At 36.4% G+C, this 23,177-nt stretch overlaps 1 long non-coding RNA gene across 1 annotated transcript; it reads left to right on the forward strand.

Annotated features, from left to right (window-relative positions):
* Positions 1 to 21,715: 21,715 nt before the first annotated feature.
* LOC113308648 lies at positions 21,716 to 22,789 on the forward strand. The gene is made up of 3 exons (XR_003339963.1): positions 21,716 to 21,764; positions 22,344 to 22,405; positions 22,594 to 22,789. It is a non-coding gene; the product is annotated as an uncharacterized LOC113308648 (long non-coding RNA).
* The last annotated feature ends 388 nt before the right edge of the window (positions 22,790 to 23,177 follow it).

The raw sequence follows: 23,177 nt of genomic DNA on the forward strand, positions 1-23,177 counted from the left end.
GTCTTTCATGATGCTTGTTTAGAAGCTTTCGAGAAGCTTAAGACTTTACTTACTACCGCTCCCATAGTCCAGGCACCTAACTGGAACTTACCCTTTGAGATTATGTGTGATGCTTTAGATTATGCTATAGGCGTCATGTTAGGTCAGCGTGTTGACAAATTACTTCATGTGATTTACTATGCTAGAAAAACTATGAATGATGCCCAGTTGAACTATATAACTACCGAGAAGGAACTGTTATCCATCGTGTTTGCCTTAGATAGGTTTAGATCCTACCTATTAGGTTCTAAGATCGTAATCTATACTGATCATGCTGCTTCGAAATACCTTTTGTCTATGAAGGATACCAAACCTAGATTGATTAGGTGGATCCTATTGTTACAAGAATTTTCTATAGACATTAGAGACAAAAAGGGTTCTCAAATGTAGTAGCAGACCACTTATCTAGGCTAGTTGTTAGTTCCCCTAGTGATTCCCTTCTTATAAGGGATAGATTTCCTGATGAACAATTGTTCTCTGTTTCCCAATCACCTTGGTATGCAAATATAGTGAATTATCTTGTTACTGGTCGAATCCCTCAACATTGGGGTAAACAAGATCGTTCTAGGTATTTAGCCGAGGTTAAGCATTTCTTTTGGGACGATCCTTATTTGTTTAAGTATTGTCCAGACCAGATTATTTGGAGATGTGTACCTGAGAGTGACCAGTCCAATATTCTTTCCTTTTGTCATGAACATACTTGTGGGGCTCATTTTAGTGCTAAGAAGACTTCTGCTAAGATATTGCAGTGTGGCTTTTACTGGCCTTCCTTGTTTAAGGACTCCCATAGTCTCTGTGTGTCTTGTGATCGTTGTCAGTGGTTAGGGACCGTTTCCCGTATAAATATGATGCCCGTGAATCCTATTTTAGTGATTGAGGTCTTTGATGTGTGGGGCATTGATTTTATGGGTCCATTTCCTAATTTTTTGGGTTATCTTTACATACTTGTCGCTATAGAATATGTGTCTAAATGGGTTGAGGCGGCTCCGTGTAAAACAAATGACCATAGGGTCGTAATTGAGTTTTTAAAAGAGAATATACTTACACGTTTTGGTACACCGCGAGCTATAATTAGTGATGGGGGTTCACACTTTTGTAATAAACCGTTTGCTCTGTTAATGAAACAATATGGTCTTACCCACAAAGTAGCTACCCGTATCACCCACAGACTAGTGGTCAGGTAGAGGTTTCCAATAGGCAAATTAAGCGTATTTTAGAGAAAACAGTTAATCCCAATAGGAAAAACTGGTCGTCGAGGCTTACTGATGCCTTATGGGCTTACCGTACTGCGTTTAAGACACCCATTGGAATGTCACCCTACCGTTTAGTATTTGGCAAGGCATGTCACTTGCCTGTTGAGTTAGAGCATAGAGCCTATTGGGCTATTAAGCAGTTAATCTTTTCACTTGACAAGGCAGGAGCTCACAGAAAGCTCGATCTCAATGAGTTGGACGAGATTCGTAAAGATGCATACGATTGTGCTAAGGAGTATAAGAACAAAATGAAACTTGTGCATGATAAGAATATTTTACGGAAGTCATTTTCTCCAGGTCAAAAAGTTCTTCTGTATGACACTCGTTTGCATCTATTCCCCGGGAAACTGCGCTCTCGGTGGACCGGTCCTTCTGTGGGCCGTACTGTTTTTCCTCATGGAGCTATTGAGATTGAGACATCAGATGGTACTAGTTCACCAAAGGTTAACGGTAAGATATTGAAGACCTTTTTAGAGCCTTTTCCTACAGGTGATGTTGAGGAGGTCCCTCTGGAGGACCCTGTTTACCCTTGATTGACCATCGAGGCGATTTGTATGTTGTATACTATTTTTGTCAGTTTTTGGTTTCACTTCACCCAGGTACTATCTTTCCGAACTCTCTCTTTACTATTTCCTCATGTTACTTATATTTTTGGTACTGTTCTTTCATTCGAAACATTGAGGACAATGTTAGATTTAAGTTTGGGGGTGGGGTAGAAACTTTTAATAAATAAACTCCAGAGCCTAGAAATTTATGCATATTAAGGATAGCACTAACCAACCTAAGTGGATGGAAGCATTTTGGTTGTAGGAATTGAGGAACCAATCTGATTAGATGGCAACATCTAAAGAGTCTATTCATAAAAGCACAGAGCTCATGTGTTAGAAATAACATGATAGTTTCACCATATCTCATTGAGTCCTTTTCACTTTTATTTTTATTTTATGTTATTTTGTTTTTAAACTATGTTACTCTAAGTGATTAGGTGGGGCTCACGATTCAAGTTGTTACTAATGCTAGGTTGAATTAGAGTGATTGAGATACCTAAAAAAATTGAAAAAAAAAAGTTGAAAAAAAAAATAAAAAAATTGAGACCAGACCATTTGACCAAAAGGAATAAATTCAATAAAGTCGACCACTGGTACCCTTGTATATGCCAGTTGTGTTGACCTAGAGTTAGGTTATCGACCACTGGTTCCCTTGTATATGCCAGTGTGTTGATATTAGAAAGACTAGTACCTCAATCCATTAGGATAGGTTCATTTTGGCGGAGGCCTTCAGACAGATATGTGAAACACCGTTCACTTAGTAAACATCAAAACCATCTACGTTTGTCTATATCCATCTCTTAATCTATCCATGTGATTGGTTTGACTCCGAATATTGATGTCCATAGTGCAACTATCTGAGTAGAGCTCTGTCACTTATATGAATTTTAGTATGCTTGAGTGCAAACTCGTGTACAACAATTGGAATTTCGCATCAGGGTATTTCTTCCTGTAGTCAATAGTATGCCAACCAAGGAGATTTTTTTAGTGCTTTCCAAGGTTCTCCGTAGATAGCTAGGGTCTGGAGTATAAAGGTTTTGTGGGTATACCTCTGGTAAGCCTTACCGAGACTATAACTCGGCCACTAAGGCCACCTTAGGGTTTAAAGGCTTATTGCATACGCTAAATGCAATCGACGATGCCTGCGTCCGTGAGTTAGGATTTTATTTTTCTATTTTATCTTTGCTCGAGGACTAGGAAATAATAGGTTTGGGGGTATTTGATAGACACATTTTTGTGCCTAATTTGTCTTGATTCTATATATTTATAGTGCCCATTTTTGTACTTATTATAGTGTTTTATGTGTGTGTAGGTATTTTTGTCCAATAAACATTTTTGGAAAAATCGGCTCGAAAAGTTGTCGAAAAGCACACCCGGAGGACACTTGCTATTTGAACTCTGACTATGGATAAGGGGTACCCGAATTACTAAGGGGCACCCTTAAGGCACCCCCTGGACAGCTGCTAAAGGCACCCCTACTCTGGATAGGGGGCGCTTCTTCTTCTTCACGATTCAAATGAAGATTTTGGTGGGAAACAAGGCAGCAGCGAGACAAAGCTTGGATTTGGTTTTCTCGGCACTCTGGGGAGATTCAACCGCATGTTTATTATGGGCTGGACCCATTGGAGCATAACAGGCCTGATATGTCTGTTTTCATCAATAAAATTTGGCTAGATAATCCGGGAGCAAGAAACAGAGGTGTGGAATATCACAGACTTTCTGATTCGGTAGTAGATGGATATTTGATCGGATTTTCTTCCTGAACTGGATTGAAAACACCCTGTTTTAGTTAAACAGGGATTGTATGTTGGCAAGATTCGAAAACTCAGGGATTAATCTTCGTTTAATAGGAAACAAAGATTGGAGAGTATCACGGGATTTTGGTTGAAAATATGTTTACAACTGGTCGAAGATAAGGGAAGATTGGTATCTGCTCGATTCCATAACATCCTTTAGAGATTCTGGTACGTAGATTTAACTCAGAAGACGTGTGCATAGGAGGTTAAAGAGAGATATTCTCGTGACTTATCGATAAAGAACAATGAAGATAACCCAAGACTTTCTCGAGATATTGGGGAGCCTGTGAGGTATAAATAGGTTGGTTTCGAGGCAGAGAGGAGTTACGCATACTTTGGGGAAGTTTAGAAACAGAACAGAGCTAAGAAAAATTCACAGAGAAGAATAGCCGAGTTGCAGTCGAGAGGAAGAAGAAGATTAGAGAACCGTCACCTTTTGCTTTCAAACTGTAACAATTTGCCAACAACTATTACTGTTAGTATTTCTTTGTAACACTGCTTTCTGTAACAGTGGGTTCTGTAACAATTAAATCTATTACAAACACGCTGCTTCATACCTTCTTCTCTATTCAATCAACTTTTGAGAAACAAACATGTATTTTGAGCAAGTGATTAATATGAGGAGCTAAACTCCATTGTTGAGGCGATAGAGGAAGCTATTTTTCCAACAAGAAGTGGTATATTCTATTTCATCTATTTATTGCAATTATGATTATGATTATTTTTCTTGAGCTATAATTGAATATGATTTTTACTTGAGTGATTGTGATCTATTTTGATGAAGTATGCTTAGTTTATAGACTTTTGATGCTTCATACTTGATATTTACAATTATTTCCTTTGAAAATCTACTTGTTGCAATGTTTTAGAATCAAATTGAATGAGAAAATTGCATAAATATAAAGATTGGATTAAATCACTTTGAACTTGAAAAAATAGTGGAATCTTAGTCTCAGTTGTCTTTTAATATTGATATCAACTCTGTCAGTGTTTGCTATAATTATTAGTGAGTTTTCTATTTTAGTTTTAGAATTTAAGTCTATATTTTATCCTTCGCAAGTCTGAGAATCGAACCACTTTTACCACTATCTATGAAATACATCATGTTACCACATGAACGAGCAGTATTACAAGTCCTGGAGTTGGAACGAAGAGTTCACAATACCACGTGAATTGTCAAGCTTTTCATAATTTTCGATATTTTCCATTATAAAGACGGGTGAAATATTATTAATGGATGGTCCACGAGTGGCTTGTTATAATCCTAATCAAAGAACAATAACACCACAAAAGGTTCTGGAGTTCAATGTGAGTAAGATGTATTGGAACTTTCCAATATCACACATCAACAGCTTTGTTTCCTTGAAAGCATTAGGAGAAACAGATATGAAGAAATTTATAGATGATAGCAGTCAAAAGATGTCACTTCAAGTATTGTTGGTGGGTTTTTTTTTCTGGTTTTTGGTGGTCCGCTTGTTTTCTTGCTTCCACTATTTTTGACTCGTTCTAGGAAAACTCTCGAATTTTCTTTATTAACTTCAAGTTCACAGAGAAAGGAGTTGATTAGTAGGAAAACAAATTTCAATATGAAGCAGGTGGTAACGTTTTGAGTTTGGTGCCTTTTACTCAAGAGAGAATATCTCACATCTAACTATATTATCAATCAAATCATTGCTGTTTGTGTTTGCATAATGAGAGTAGAATCTTGGGGGGTCAGACTTTTATGAGAATGCAGCACTAAGAGAATTTCTGCTTACCTGTCCATCTAAATTCCTGTTGCTTTATCTTGCTTACTTGTTCTGCTAGATTTTATTGGGTACATTGCAATGTGTTTCCTTGTTGACTTTCTTATTGATACTTTTCAGCTTTAGTATTCGTGGTTTCAGCAAGTTTCCGGCACATCTGCCAGATGCCTACTTTGGATTTGCCGCATCTAGTCTGCTTGAGGAGACTGGTATTAAACCACTCTGCTTGAGGTGTTGTAATATGAATAAGGTTTGCGTAATAATATAAAGGCGGAATTGGGTGTACGTCCCAAAATAAACTGTCATCACGGGGATATGCCCCAGGATTCGAGTTTACGGGAATATTCCCAAAGAAACGGTTTTCTCTCAAAGAACCGTTAAATAGTCAATTTATCATAAATGTGTCTAAACTTTTTCTCTAATATTTTCGAGGTTTTTTCTGTCTATATATATTCCTGAACCTTGTAAAGGTGTTAGTATATAGTATATTTGTCTTTTAATGCGCATATGTAATCCCAAATGTGTGTTAATGTTGACTACTTTACAGTTTTGGATTGGATTTTGGAAACATATCCCAAAATGACAGTCGATTTTGGAACATATTCCGAGAAATTCACAAAGGTATTAAAGAATGCGATTAGAAAACAACAAATGGACATCGCTATACATGTTATATACATTTTTGTTTCTTCTTGCCACCAGTTTGACTTTTAACTGCCATACTGAACTCAGTGTCCACCAATTCTATCAAGTCTTTTTTTTTCTTTTTGATCAGACAACTCTATCAAGTAGACAGAGGGAAAGAACAGTAGTAATTGGTCATACACTTCCTACGGCTTACCCACTTGTCCTTAGAGCAAGTCTTATGGTGGAATCCAACCTATTCCAAGTGTGGAAAAATCATGCAATGTCAAGTTTAATGGTTTCCAAGTTGGAGTTTTCCACAGAAAATCCAAGCAAGGTTCCACCGTTTCGTGGAAGGGTTCGTGGAATCCATCTGAATGCCAATAAAAATAGCGTTAAACACTATTCTTAATAGCGCTAAGAATACGCTATTAAAAATAGCGTTTTTTTTTGTCCGTAAATTTAGGATGAGTTGTTGAAATCTAACGGCTGAGAAAAAAACGCTATTCTTAATAGCGTTTTCACTATTCCACCACTACACTTACACTTCCATCCACGGTTCCAAATGTTGAGGTGGTGTCGAAGATGGAAGATGGAACTCTTCCACCATAAGACTTGCTCTTACTTATAGCTCCACCATTTAGTGCACTAGTTGATAGCTTTAACTAAAGTATTATAATAAAATCAAAGAGACTCAAAAAATTCATAGACACAAGTGTCAATCACCAAAATTCCTTTACAGTCACTAAGGAGTATTAATGACCCCAACCCAAGAGATCACAAAGTTTTGTTTTGTAATTTTAGTTTGCAGAAATCAAAAACTGAAATTGACCACATGATACGGCAGGCTGCAGGAAGTCGAACAGATAGGGTGAGGAACAGGGACAAGTATCGAATGCTTCAGTACTGAAACTTCTCGATTCAGAAAAGTTCAGGTCCAAACAATGTAAATTGCTGTAAAAAATTGAAGAACAGGATGCAATCAATTGCTTCTCAATCTTTAAATTTAGATATTAATTTCTCTTGTTTGTAAACTGAAAGAGTTAAATGGAAAAATGTCCCAAAATGGACCCCAAGGTTGTGAAATTGTCCTGGACGTTAGGAAAAAGATTAAAATGCCCATTCAGTTAGTTTTTCTGTTAGAGAGAGTTAAGTAGTCGAAATTGCCCTTCAGGGTACATTGTTCATAACTCAGAGTTCAGTGTTTAAGATTCAGGGTTCAGGGTTCAGGTTTTGGGGTTCAGGATTTAGAATTCAGATGGTGATGGTGCGGTGGTATTGGTGGTGGCAGCGATGGTGATAGTGGCGGTGGCAGTGATAGTGATAGTGGCGGTGGTGGAGGTGGTGTTGGTGGTGGAGAAGGCGGTGGCGGTAGTGGTGGTGTTGGTGGTGGTTGTTCTAGTGGTAGTGATGGTGGCGGTGGTGGGGATGGTGATGGTAGTGGTGGCATGGTGGTGGTGGTGGTTGTGGCAGCGATGGTGGTCGGTGGTTGTTGGTTTTGTGGTGGCGTTGGTAGTGGTGGATTGAGACGTTTTGATTAAGAAGGATAAAAATGGAATTTCAAAACTCCGTTGACCGGTCAAGATGCCAAATTTTGATCGAAATGCCCCAAAACTAATGGAATGGGGCATCTTAATCTTTTCCCTAACGTCCGGAGAATTTTCACAATTTTGGGATGATTTTGGGACATTTTACCATTTAACCCAAACTGAAATTCAAACAATCCTAATTTAAATGATTTTTATTCAAGTGTAACTATTGCTATACAATCGTTGCTTGTCCCACTCAAAAACACAAAACTAAGAAGATTTGGTTTTACATCTTGAAGTTGCATAGAAAATTCTAAAACACGAAAAGATGTAGGAAGGGTAACCCCATCTTACTTGTTTTTAAGCAACAAAATGTATACACTAGAGTGGGATCAGCCGAGCTTGAGATTTGGAGGCATAGGAGAAGTAAGGTAGAGGTGTAGACTTTACCTGGCAGCCCTTGGCTCAGTACCAAACGCCCCGTCCCATGGCAACCATGGTTTCCCGGAGGACGTTTAAACAGCAAGACGGGCAGAGGCCATGAGTTGGAAGGTCTTGCCCGGCTCGGTAACCGTCCTATTATCCGCCCTTTTCTTCTTTCTTTCTGTATTATGATATGTATCTATCCCGAGTATCTTTCTGCATATCGAGAATATCTAGGGTTTCTTGGCATAATTATAGCAGGCAATTATGTTATATTTTAGTCAAATTAGATTTCATCGAAGTTGTCTTGTTCTCCTAATGATTTTCTATATAAGGGTTCGGAAGAACCTCGAATGAGAGCTTACGCGGCCAAGCCTAAGGTATGTGTTTCAGTGATTTCACTTTCACTCGTTTTCTGTTTTGATTTTTCCATTGTTGTTGCTGATCATGATTAGTTTTGCTTTTGATGATTTCAAACGATTATAGTTTACTATTCTGTTTGATGCATGTGTTAATAAGTGATCGTACTAGGTTGGGTATTCGTAATTTGTTTCAACGATCTGTTACTTATTTTTCCACAATGATAATGGATGCTATTTTAGTTTAAAAACTCTGAGCTTCCATCGACAAATCTACATTTCTGTTGTAGTTAGATTGTCAACTGAATCAAATCATATCATGAGAGTATGAGTTCAATAAAATGAAACTTATTTTTCATAAGCTAAACAGATATCACATCAGAAATGATCGAGGGTACCTAGGTAAACTAGGTCTACATTCCATTCATTTCAGCGTCGGGACCATTTCATGAATTCATTACACACTAATGTTTTGAATTTAATTCCTTGTTTTGCTATTTTATATATATATATATATATATATATATGTCGATTGCAGTTTCTTCGCTTGTGTGTATACCATTTGTGATTATTCATAAGCGTACCGCTCATATTCAAATGCTTGTATTTTTGATGATAAATGTGTTAATTTGATACATGTTTTAATAACGTGGACCACGTTACGTGGTGTGCATCTTGAACTGTTTCTATTGTTACAAGTTGGGTATGGAGGAATATATAATAACATTCTTTTTTACATACTAGTATAGCAGGCTATATTACATAGGTGTTTTCACAATTGATCTTAGTCAAGGAAACAAACTTCTTTACAAGGAGAATCTGAGATCATTAACACTTCTGGTGTTAATGTGATTCGGGCGAATGTAACCCACAAAGCCAAAAGAAAACTAACATCTGAACTATGGAGTGATTTTGATCAAATAGAAGAGGCTGATCCAGATAATTCTCGGATCATTATGAAGCGGGCAGTTTGCTAAGAAAAAATCTGGTGGCACTTGTGAAGGAAAACATATAGATGTTTAAAAAGACGTGATATCGCAAAATCACATACCATACTAGCTGCAAATTGCCATGGTGAATTCACTACTTTTCTGGTCAATAAATCTAGGAAAAATATCCTTTAAGTTAAACTAATTTAGAAGGGCTTTCAAATTGTCGAGGATGCAATTTCCCAGTGGTACACCAATAAAGGTTTTCACCCCTCTTGGTTAAGTTTTCTCACAATAGTTACCGAGAGGGAAAGCATTAGTTGAAGAATTTGCTACTTGAGAAACAGTGTCAAGCTATACTCTTCGTATGTTTCTTTTGTGCATCACCCAATTTCTATCTATGAAGTTTCCAAGAGCTCAATCTAGTTTGGAAGCCATACGTCAGATGTAAGTGAAATTTTCCATGAATTCAAGTAGCATACTCTTCAACTATTGCTTTCGCTTTTGGTATAACACTTATATAATTAGTTCTTCTGGTGTTGTGAGAAACTAAACAATGCGGGGTTCTCGTCGATGCACTACTCCAAAATGGATCTTCGACAAACAGAAAAGCGAGTTCATTTAAAATAATTAGTTTAAGGATATATTTCCAGGCCCTAGCCTGATTAAACTGGAAGTTAATGAATTTACCTTGACTATTTACAGCTATTGTGGTATGTTTCAAGCTTCTGTTTGTATAACTTTTCAGGTGGGAGGTTCATGCAGTGCCACCTAACATTTTATATTCGTTACAGAGTTTGCAAACTGCTCGCTTCATAATCATCCTAGGATTATCTAGATTGGCCTTTTATATATTTGATCGAATGTTAGCTTCGCACTTCAGATGTTAGCTTTCTTTTCGGCTTTGTGACGATTGCATTAACATCAGAATTGTTAATGAGCTCAGGTTCTCCTTGTGAAGGATTTTGTTTCTGATGTAGTACATCTTTCTCTGTATCAACAATGATTGTTGATCCTTTTCTTCTGTATCAACTGTAACAGTTGACCTCATGCTTTTGGATCAACTATGACTGTTGATCCATTACGTTAGTTTAAGTTAGTTTCCTTCGCAAGTATTTTCTTTTCTAGTTTTCGTCAAACTCTTTCCTTTAATCAGTTCATGTAAGTCTATATAAAGGCTGGAACTCTTGTTTACAAGACACATCTTATTATCAATATTATTATCAAGTTTGTTTATCAATCTTTTATCTTAGAATCTTGATCCTAGAATCAGTTTTCTATTAAGTTTCTGAAGAAACTTAAACCTATCCCTGTTACCCATGTTCTGTGCTACACTAGTTGGTATCAGATACAGAGTTTTTAGATTTTTATCTAGAAACAGATCCTTTCCACAGATTCCGCAACAACTCAAAACCCTAAATTTTCACCCACCTACCTTTCGTTACAATGGGGGACAAGCTACAAATTCTCTAAAATATGCACTTTTTGTGCATGGAGATTGTTTAGACAAATTATGGAAACATGCTGGTTTTGGTGACTTGGTGATGCCTAAATTAACCGATGATACAGAAGGGGACCAAAGCTCTGGCGAAAAAGAAGAAGATGAAACCAAAAAAGTTAAACCTTCTTTTACTCAGAATGATAATATTCCTGAGAATATTTCCCATAACCTTTACCACAGGGAACCTTTGGAAGGTTATGTTAACAAAAAGAATATTACCATACCCCTAAACTATGATGAAGATGACAAAGATGAAGAACTCAAAGAGCAACAATGGGTTGATGAAAAACGATTAAAATCTGGTATGAATCCTTATGGAACTTTACCAGAATATAAGTTGAAGGCTGATATACCTAGTTTTCATGGTGGTTTACATATTGAAGACTTGCTGGATTGGTTTTATGAAGTCGATTCCTTTTTCACTTTCATGGAAGTTCCTGAATCTTCTCAAGTTAAACTGGTAGCTTATAAATTAAAAGGTGGAGCTGCAGCTTGGTGGGAAAAAATCGGTGAAGATCGACGCAATGCTCATAAACCTCCTATACGTACATGGCAAAGAATGAGACAATTATTAAGACATAAATTCTTACCTAGAGATTGTATGCAACAACTTTTTATTAAGCTTCAGAACTGTCGACAAGGGGCCAGATTAGTTGAAGAATACGTTGCTGAGTTCTATGCTTTAGTTGCTCATAACCAATTGAATGAAACTGAAGAGCAATTAGTTGCACGTTTTATAGATGGTTTGAATAATTTAATTCAACAGGGACTGACGCAGTCCGTGTTTACAATGGTTGAAGCCATCCAACAAGCTATTAGAGTTGAAAGGCGTGTACTCAGTACCTCTAGACAAGCAACTCCACGTCAAGCTCGTTATGAACATTTTTCTAAAACTGCCAGACCATATAATTATTCTTATGGTTACCAAGCTGAAAAGGGATCAACAGTCGTTGTTGATCCATCCTCATAGGGATCAACTGTCTTTGTTGATCCACATGACAGAAGTGCAAACCAACCATATCAACAACAACAACCTACTTCTGTTCCTTCAGAACCTTCTCCTACAATGCATATCTCATCTGCTAAGCCACCTCAGCCTCCTCCACAACGAAATTTTGTTCGCAATACTAAAGGTAATCAGTTTCAACAAGATTTTCCACCATTATCTAAACCCTCTAACCCTTATTCAAAATTTCGAGGAGATAAATGTAACAAGTGAAACCAAACTGGCCATACTTCTAGTGATTGTCGCAAATTCCATGCTTACATTAATGAAACTTCAGAAAAAACACAAGAAGAAGAAGCATTAGGAGATGATGAATTATTTTATCTTCAAGAACATGAGACTTATGATGCAGATTTCCTTGGGATGATTCGACCAGTTTTAATCACTGAACCATGTCCTACTCAGAGACATAATATATTCAGATCTCATTGTTTCATTGAAGAGAAGCTTTGCACTATGATCATTGACAGTGGAAGTATAAAAAACTATGTCTCTGCAAAGTTAGTTGAGAAACTTGGTTTACCTGTTACTCTTCATCCAAAACCGTATTCAGTTGGATGGATAAACAACTCTTCCACTCAGCAAATTAATCATCAATGTTTGGTGAAATTTTCTTTCCCTGGGTATTCAGATTATGTTTTGTGTGATGTTATTAACATGACTGCAACAAGTTTATTATTGGGAAGACCATGGCAATATGATATTTGTGCTGTTCATAACTGCTATGAGAAAACTTATACCTTTGTTCATGAAGGGTTTACTAAAGTTCTATGGCCTTTACAATCTTCTAATTCAGTCAAGGAACCATCAGATAAGAAGACAAATGCACTAGTTGCTACCATTGTTCATTCTTTACAACCAAATCATTCTTTGAGTTCTCATGAAGCTGATAAACCAATGGTGGAAATTCCAGACAAGGTACAACCTTTATCATCTTCTTTCAATGACTTATTTCCTACTGAATTACCCAATGTTTTGCCTCCATTAAGAGATCTACAACATCAGATAGACTTTATACCTGAAACTTCTATTCCTAATCAACCTCATTATAGGTTAAGTCCTAAAGAACATGAGATTTTACAAGGTCAGGTTAATGATTTGTTACAAAAAGGTTTGATAAGACTTAGCAAAAGTCCTTGTGCTAGTCCAGCCTTTTTAGTAGACAAAAAGGATGGTGGACATCGTATGTGTATAGACTGTAGAGCATTAAACAGAGTTACTATACCATATAGGTTTCCCATACCAAGAATTGATGACATGATAGATATGCTTTCGAATGGTAAAGTGTTTACAAAGCTTGATTTACATATTCGAGAAGGTGATGAATGAAAAACAGCTTTCAAAGCAAAAGAAGGTTTATATGAGTGGTTAGTCATGCCTTTTGGATTATAATGCTCCTAGTACTTTTATGCGCCTCATGAATCAAGTTTTGCAACCTTTTCTTGGAAAGTTTGTCATTGTATATTTTGATGACATACTGATTTTTAGCAACAATGAAGAAGAGAATATTTCACATTTATCTCAAGTCTTTCAGGAACTGCAAAACAATGTTTTGTATGTGAATCTAAAGAAGTGCACTTTCTTTACAAACAAGGTCACTTTCTTGGGATATGTTGTGTCGGATACTGGTATTTTTGTGGATGATTCTAAAGTTAAGGCAATTGTGGATTGGCCTGCTCCAACATCTATTCGTGAAGTAAGAAGTTTTCATGGGTTAGCTTCTTTCTATAGAAGATTTTTGAGAAACTTTAGTACCATTGCAGCTGGTTTGACAGATTGTTTGAAGTGTGATACTTTTGAGTGGACTGAAGAAGCAGATAAGAGCTTTAATCTTCTTAAGGAAAAATTGTACAGTGCACCTGTTCTTTCCATGCCAAATTTTGATAAACCTTTTGAGATTCATTGTGATGCTTCTGTTGTTGGCATTGGTGTTGTGTTATCTCAGGAAGGACATCCAGTTGCATACTATAGTGAAAACAATTCAGATACAAGGAAGAAGTAGTCTACTTATGAGTTGGAATTAATTGCTCTTGTTCAAGCTCTTAAGAATTGACATCCTTATCTTATTCACAGTGAATTTGTTGTCAATACTGATAATCAAGCTCTCAAGTTTTTGAAAACTTCAGCAAAGGTCAATAGGATGCATGATAGATGATTATCTACTATTAACCAATATACTTTTTCCATTAAACATCAAAGTGTGAAACTTAATCAAGTTGATGATGCTTTGAGTAGGAGAGCTCATCTTCTGGTTACTCTTAAACATGAGAGTTTAGCCTTTGATTTCTTAAAAGATTTATATAGTGAAGACAAAGAATTTAAGCAACTTTGGGACAAGTGTGGTTCTTTAACAGGAAGTGTTGATGATTTTCTCATTCAAGAATGGTTTCTCTTTAAAGGAAATCGTTTATGTATTCCACAATGTTCCCTACGTCTTCATCTCATCCAAGAATTACATGGCAGTGGCCTTGGTGGACATTCTGGACGTGATAAAACAATAGTTTTGGTTGAAGAACGTTATTTTTGGCCTTCTATTAAAAGAGATGTTCAAAAGTACGTACAAAAATGCATGGTTTGTCTACAGTCTAAAGGTAATATTCAAAACACTGGCTTGTATAATCCTCTACCAATTCCTGAAGCTCCTTGGGTGGATATTAGCATGGATTTCGTGCTTGGTTTACCACGTACTGTGAGGGGGAATGATTCTATTATGGTAGTTGTTGATCGTTACTCAAAGATGGCTCACTTCATAGCATGCAAGAAAACAACTGATGCATCCAATGTTGCTTATTTATTTTTCAAAGAAGTGGTACGTTTGCATGGAATTCCCAAAACAATTACTTCTGATCGAGACACTAAATTTTTGAGCTACTTTTGGAAGTCTTTATCGATGCGTTTGGGTACTAAACTTCAATATAGTACAACTGCTCACCCTCAAACAGATGGACAAACTGAATTGGTCAATCGATCTTTAGGAAATCTGATTAGAGCCAAGGTTATTGCAGGAAAAGAGAAGCAATGGGATAATCTCCTTCCACATATGGAATTTTCTTATAACACTTCCGTTAATCGATCTACAGGTAAGACACCTTTTCAGATTGTTTATTCTAAGGTTCCTAATCATATTTTAGATTTGGTGGTACTTCCCAAGCTGCGTAAATCAAATGTTAAGGCAGATAACTTTGTTGAGAAAGCTTCACTCATACATCAAGAGGTACAATCAAATCTTGCAGATTCTAACAACAAGTACAAGGACGATTCCAATCAACATATAAGACTTAAAACTTTTGGTGAAGGAGAATTAGTTATGATTCATCTCAGAAAAGAAAGATTTCCTACTGGTACTTATAACAAGACCAAGATGAAGAAATATGGACCATTCAAGATTTTGAAGAAAATCAGTGACAATGCTTATGTTATTGATCTTTCATCGACTTGGAACATCTCTAATATCTTCAATGTGCAAGAAATATTTAAGTTCCATGGAGAGAATGAAGTTCTTTCAATACTTTAACTCGAGGGCGAGTTTCTTTCAAGAAGGGGGGACTGATGTAGTACATCTTTCTCTGTATCAACAATGATTGTTGATCCTTTTCTTGTGTATCAACTGTAACAGTTGACCTCATGCTTTTGGATCAACTATGATTGTTGATCCATTACGTCAGTTTAAGTTAGTTTGCTTCGCAAGTATTTCCTTTTCTAGTTTTCGTCAAACTCTTTCCTTTAATCAGTTCATGTAAGTCTATATAAAGGTTGGAACTCTTGTTTACAAGACACATCTTATTATCAATATTATTATCAAGTTTGTTTATCAATATTTTATCTTAGAATCTTGATCCTAGAATCATTTTTCTATTAAGTTTCTGACGAAACTTAAACCTATCCCTGTTACCCCTGTTCTGTGCTACACTAGTTTCCTTGAATAAGATCAAGATCCATTGTGAATACACATGTAATAACATTCGATGAATAAGATATACGAGTAAGTAAAAAGATAAATGTTATTAGGCTCCTTCATTTACATCTATGAATACCCAAGTTATAACTATTAGACAATCTTTTACAAGACCACCAGTGACCAGACTCGCAAAAGGATCTCTTTCTTCATTAATTCCGGTAGCAAGCAAATTAGAACTACAAGAAAACCTGGCTTAAGCGACCAAAATGTCATCAAGAGCCCATAATTTTAGTCACTTTAAGGGTTTAAGCATCCAAAGTTGCAACTTCCATAAAGTTTGGCGGCTAGAAACCTGTGTCATATAATATCTAGCCACGACCGAATGTGTTTGCTAGCTACATCACTCTTTCAGGTCATCTATAGCAGCTTGAAAAGTGCTCAGGTTGCTATTCACTTTGAGGCACCGACTCCTAGCAACTCAAAAATGAATCGGTTGGTACAACCTCTCTGAGAAACCGAGTTTAAGCGGCTACCACATGTTCAAAAGAGAAGTCAATTTTGGAAATAGGCATTTGAAACCGATAATGATCTCATTTTAGTTTCTTATTGGTTAGATTAGTGTCATACAAATCATGGTTGTTATCTTAGTTTACTATTAGGGGTGCACAATGGTCTGTCGGTCCGGTTTTTAGGAAAAACCATTGATCAAACCGTATACACCTCGGTTTTCAATTTAAAAACTGCCACTGAACTGTTGATGGATCGGTTGCGTTTGAAACCGATCCCAGTCCGCTCGGTCATTTTTCTGGCTACTACTGTTTTAACTGGTTCCAAATGAGAAAAAAAAAACAAACAAAAGAAACCAAAAAACTATCCGACAACATGAAATAAATCTCAGAGCTTTACTGAAACCTTGAAAATTTAAAACTATATCGATAATTCCTCCGGTCAAAAAATCTGTGGAACTTGGTTAATTATGCTGATTAACGCATCAGTTCTCATCTCGGTGAAAAATAGAAATCAGCTTGGCCGTGGTGAAATTTTTGGTCTCGGATAAATTAAGTGAACTAAATGGATATCTGAGTTGACTTAATAGTCAACCATATAAACACATGGAATCCAAGAAAAATCGAGTAACTATTGAATAAAATTGATTAATAACGGTGAAATTCATTTGAAATTAATAGGCAATAATGCAATTATACCCATGGAATCCAAGAAAAATCGTGTGGAGCGAGCGATGTTGGATAAGGTTAATATATAACAGGTGAAATTGACTAAAGAGTATGGACATTCGGCTAAAATTATCAATAACATGAGAAGACGATATAATCCAAGAGAAAGTGGGTGAGGTCGACCGACATAAAGTAAAACTGACAGATAAAAAGAGAAATTAAGTGTACTAAATGAAAATTCGATTTGATTTAATAGTTAATCATATAAACCCATTGACTCCAGGAGCAATCGAGTGATGTCGAGTGATATTGAATAAAATTGATTGATAACATGTGAAATTGACTATAGTCAATCGGCGCATACGGTTAAAATGATGAATAATTAGAAGAAAACCGATATATCTAATTGAAAATGAATGCGGCAACCAAATTTGGTAAGATTGATCGATAACAAATAAAATTAAATGAAGTTGATGGAAATTTGATTTGAATTAATTGGTAACCTTATAATTAAACCAATGGGAATCTAAGAGAAATTGAGTAAGGCCGAGATAGATTGGATAACATTAACATATAACGAATGAAACCTTTTTCCGGCGACTTCGAAAAAGAAAGTGGCTCCAAGATCGAAACCTGGCCGGGAGTGGACTACTATAAGTCGGAAACTATGTAAGAACGTACCAGTGTACAATATGCCAGAACATGATATTACTTCAAGACTTCTTGACGATATGTATACACGGTATGCATAACCAACTGTTACCATTAGTATGCATGTCGTTTTTATATGAGTTCGGGACTTACTGGCGATATATATATACACGGTATACATACTATTTTGATATGACTTCGTGAACTTTCAAGAGCACGTACGCACACAGGTATGTACACTTTTTGGATATGATTTCACAACTGCCAAAGGTAACCATACTCGGTACGCATACCTGGTTGACCTGACATAGTTCGGAAGCGTAAGTGCAAAGGCAAAAGTACATGAAGTAGCTACGGTTAAGCATACTTGTTGTGCAAACCTTGACCATGGATATAGTTCACTTTTGTTATATGTCTCACACACACTTCTAAGAAAAATTGTATGCCAGAACATGGTTTATTTAACGTTTCAGGGTATATTCCGAAGGAATCTTACCTGTAAATGGATGAATTCATCGTTCGTATGAAGTAGATGGACTTATAATAGTCCACTCACGGCCAGGTTACGATCTCATAACCTAGGTATGCGTACAATATGCCAGAACATGGTTTGTTTGAGTTTCAGGGTATATTCCGAAGGAATCTTATCTGTAAATTGATGAATTCATCGTTCATACGAAGTAGATGCACTTATAGTAGTCCACTCACGACAAGGTTACGATTTCGAAGCCAAGGTATGCGTACAATATGCCAGAACATGGTTTTTTTAACGTTTCATGGTATATTCCGAAGGAATCTTACCTGTAAATGGATGAATTCATCGTTCGTACGAAGTAGATGGACTTATAGTAGTCCACTCACGGCCAGGTTACGATCGTATGCGTACAATATGCCAGAACCTTGCCGAAGCTTCTTGGTTCACAGTTTGTATTCCGCTATACCACATTTGAAGTTCGAATCAACACTGAGCTTCATATTTATCGATTTAGATGATGTATCATGATAAGTTTGAAGTCAGAACCCTCCCAGAGCTTCTTGGCTCATAGTTTGTATGTTGTTATACCACATTTGAAGTTCGAATCAAAACTGAACTTCATATTTATCGATTTCGATGATGTATCATGCTAAGTTTGAAGTCGGAAACCCTCCCAGAGGTTCTTGGCTCATAGTTTGTATGTTGTTATACCACATTTGGAGTTCACATCAACACTGAGCTTCATATTTATCGATTTTGATGATGTATCCAACTAAGTTTGAGGTCTGAACCATCATGAATTTCGTGGTCCATCTCTAGTAATCTTATAACCTGAGTTTACCAGGAACTAAAGCTACTTCCTGACCTATATGACTTGTAAAAATTACTTCATGACTAGTCGAAATTCAAACCCGAAGCACAAAGAGAAAGCACAAAAACACAAAGAGAAAGCACAAAGAAATACACCAATTATCGAATTCATTTTTCATTTTCCCGATTCATTCTTATACATTTTTTGGATTTTTTTATATCAGAATGTCGAAAACAATGTTCTAAATTTATTTATATTTTTTTTAGATTTTTTTTCATGTTAAAGGTTGATAATTAAACCGAAAACATGAGTTCGTATTAACACAAAAGAAACACAAATGTGTTTCAATCCGTATGAGCATCACAAATAAAATCTCAACCGTCAGATTGTTTTCTCAATCCGTATGGCTGGATCCAACGAACTCCGTCCATCACTTTCATTCACCCACCAAACCCACCCAACCACTCGAACTCTATCTGTTTTGCTCTATCTTCATCTTCTCTGCTCTTCGTCTCCTCCATAGATTGATGACCGGCGGCATTACTTGAGAAAATCTAATTCACTCAACCCATCTGTTACTCGTCATCGCCGTCTCCTCTCCCCCTCTTCACCTGCTTCTTTGAAACTCATTTTCTCTTCTTATTCTCTCTTTTTCTTTCTTATTTTTCGTTCTTCTTTTCTGCTCTTCTTCAGTTGAAAATCGAGAGGTCAAATTGAGGTATGGATTGAAGAAATTTATATCGTGAGGATATATAAAAGAAGCAGGAGTTGGTGTTTCTGCTAATTATGAAGAATAGGATTGAGTCCTGTTGTGAATCGAGAACTAGGGTTTCCTCAGTGAATCGGTAATTGAGTTAGAAATTGAGAAATTAAAGTGGGTTTGGTGAACACAGTATGATGAGGAAGAATTAGTGATTGATGTGTGAGTTTTAATGAAGATTAGAGAAGTTAGGGTTTCTGTTCTTTCCCAATATAGATATTAGGGTTCTTGGATGTAATTGAATCAAGTGACTGAAACTGAAATTGACGTTTTAGGGGAAAGATTAGAGATGGGAATGTTTGATTTTAAAAATTTGAGGCCGTGGTGGTGGTAGAGGCAGAGGCAGAGGAGGCAACAAAGAAGGAGGTCGTGGTGGTGGTGGAATGGAAGGTGGTAGTAAAGTGATTGAGTACAGAGTCTAGAATCCTTTTAGATCAAAGCTTGCTGCTGCTGTACTTGGTGGTGTTGACAATCTGATTTCTCCAGATTTGCTGAAACAGATACTCAAGATCAGCTAAATTAATCAATCAGTGGTGGGAGAACAACATATTTCAATTCAATTAAAGCATCATGATGATTTATCTTATCAAAAAAATTGCATCACTTCTACTTGCGCCTCCGCCTGTATCAGAATAGCTATTATCACAACTACATGCCGAACCGCAGCGGACATCAATTCCATTAGCGGCATTATACCTGTAAACCCTCTTCCACTTCAATGATCGAGCTTGATTTGAACATTTTTCTTCAATAAATCTTTCAAGCAAACAAGTGACGAAATCAGAAGACTAATTGCACTTTGAGCATCAACTATCGGTGGTCTTGGACGGTGCTCTCTGCTCCAACAATCAAATAGACATCAAACCTGCAGTTTCAGGTATATAGAAATAGCACTACAACTCTAGATGCAATTTTTGATTATACTGCTATGAATTTCATTTTATCTATGGGATTCCAAATCCTAAAAAGCAATCAGTATTCCCAAATTCTTGAATAGTGTAAAGCTTTTGAAGGTTGGCTCTTGTCTATCTCTTGGATTTATTAGCTAAACTGGGTCTGGAAACAGTAATTGGTTTTTGTAATGTTATAATCATGATGTTTGTTTCTCCTTCTCAAGTAGAATGGAGCTGATTGTTATTCTTTTAGCTATTTTAGTTATTCTTTTTTTCTATTTGGGTGTAACATCTGATTGGTGTTTGAGGGGCTTTCTCTTTTGATCATGTCATTAATATTCTGCTTATAGGGAGTAGTCTAGTTATTAATAACATTCTACTGGTACAACATTTCTGTGATGTTAATAATATCATTGCATTGGACATCAACTATTGCAGGATTGACGGGGGGAATTGTAAGCTACAATTCAATAGCATTATGACTCCTATCAAAAAAATTGGATGTATAATTCTACCACTACCGCTTCCGGCGGCCGCCTCTTACACTTATCACTATTACCACAAATACCACCAGCATCACAACTCCCATCAACAACATCTATAGATGCTCAAAGAAGTAGAAATCAAAACTAGTGCTTAATTTTCTTTTTAATGTTGCCTTTGGATGCATATATTTTTCATCCTTGTTAATACAACTTTGTTAAGTTTGCAGGATTAGGTTGATGCTCATGCTGTAGAAATTGAAAGGCCCCCTCAACACCAAATTGGAAGCAAGAGGAGAATTATGTTTGGATTTCGAGGGTGTTCTCTGCTTATTTTTAATAGTCAAATAAATAGAAATTTCTTCGATTGATCTAAACACCAAATTAATTGCAGTTTCAGGTATATGGAAATAACATTACAACTCTAAATACAATTATTTCAGTTTCAGTATTATACTACAAGTGTTGATTAACATTTTTTGTGTGCTTACAATATTGTGTTTTTGTCATTGATAGGCCATGCCAACTGATTTGAATTGCAAGATCCAGTTCTTGACTGTTTGAACTCGAGCATCCAGTGCATGTTGTCTTAGAGTATTAGCTTAACTGATACAAGGGTTCATGTTCGCCCAGAAGAGAGGTACAACTAAAAACTAATTGCTAGATTTTTCTTGCCTCTGGGTTGATTTGTTTTTCAAATTAACTGCTTCTAACTAAAAATGGAATGCAGGAGGGTTGATGCTCATGCTGTGGAAGATGATGTAGATTTAGAGGGAAATCAAGTTTGACTTTGAGGATTCTATCTGTTTAGTCATAATCCAAATACAAGTTGGTTAACTTAATCGAAACACCAAACTGCTGTTTAAGGTAAGAAGAAATATCAGTACAACTCTAAATCCTATATTTTCAGTTTCAATAATGAAGTTGAGTTCTGGGCTTTCCTTAAACTAAATATATCTGTAGATTTTGAACTATGAATTGTTTCAATTCATGCTAGGATTTTTTTTATAAAATGTTTGGATATTGCGGCATTTGATGTCCATTGATATTCAGTGAAAGAAGTCACAACAAACAAACACGGAAACACCCACCACTACTAGACGTCTAGTCTGTTTATTTAGCATCTTATTTGGCTTCTCTGCAGGAACAGGATAGCTGAGGGAAAATGTACATGTGTGTCTTGTTAATCATCTAAAGCTGGGTCGTAACTGTCTCAGTGTTCTTAAACGGTGTTTCGACCTCCTAATGGTTGGCGAGGGTGAACTGCTTATTGCAGTCTAGTGTATTTCTTGTATGTAACCATCTAATTAAGCTATCACTCTAATTGAATTAAGCTTTAGTTATGTATCATATGTGCTAGCCACCTAAACTTGTTGTGAGGAACATATCAGAGACTACTTCAATAATGTACTGTACTTTTCAAGCTTCCAATTATCCCTTGATCAGGTTCTAACTAGACTCCAGTGGCGGCAATCTTGGCTACTTTTATAAATGGATGCAAATGCCAGGTGAAAATTTCTAAGTTCTTTGTTTGATTTTCTGTTTAATGATTGTTATTAGTGATGGAGAAGTCCCACCCATGTACTTTTTGCTGCCATTAGACCAGATGTGATGGTAGCTGCTCTATATTTTTTTGACCACAGTATTGCTTCTCAAATAGCACAGCATAAGGAATTCAATGGGTCTTCTATTGCAGGGGAAGATTTGTTGTTGATGTTCTGTTCATGGTACTTCTGGTGATGAAGAAATGGATGACATGATGAGTGCTGGTTGTGTATGCTGTAGGCTTTTGGTTTGAGGTTATTGCACTGAATTGCTGAGAGCTTCGCACAGGTGGAATGGCTGAATAAGTTGCATCTAGAGACTCACAACAAGAGAAGATGATGGCGTGCTGAGCAGATGAGGATTGTTGGTGCTGATTCTGCAGTAGCTAGGATTGTTGGGTATCCTTCTACTTTTGCAGCCTAAACTTTGACAACAAAACCAGATCTAGAAAATACGGTATCAGGTCGCAACAATATGAATCTTAGTGAGTTTCAGAAGAAGCATGATATAGCCTTCAAAGCTTTAAGTATTTGGTAATAAGAAGCATGATGTAGCCTTCGAACTTAAAGTATGTTAAAGAGCTTGTAATTTGTTTTTTTTTTTAAGAAATGAGATTGTATTTTTATTTAATTTTTGTAAAATGAGATTGTAATTTTCCTGATTAACAATTGATGTTGTAAATTGAATTTAATTATGATAAATTAAATTAATTTTGCATTTAGTTTGTTCTGTATT

The sequence above is a fragment of the Papaver somniferum genome, chromosome 9 (genome assembly GCF_003573695.1).
Source record: "Papaver somniferum cultivar HN1 chromosome 9, ASM357369v1, whole genome shotgun sequence".
Classification (NCBI taxonomy): domain Eukaryota; kingdom Viridiplantae; phylum Streptophyta; class Magnoliopsida; order Ranunculales; family Papaveraceae; genus Papaver; species Papaver somniferum.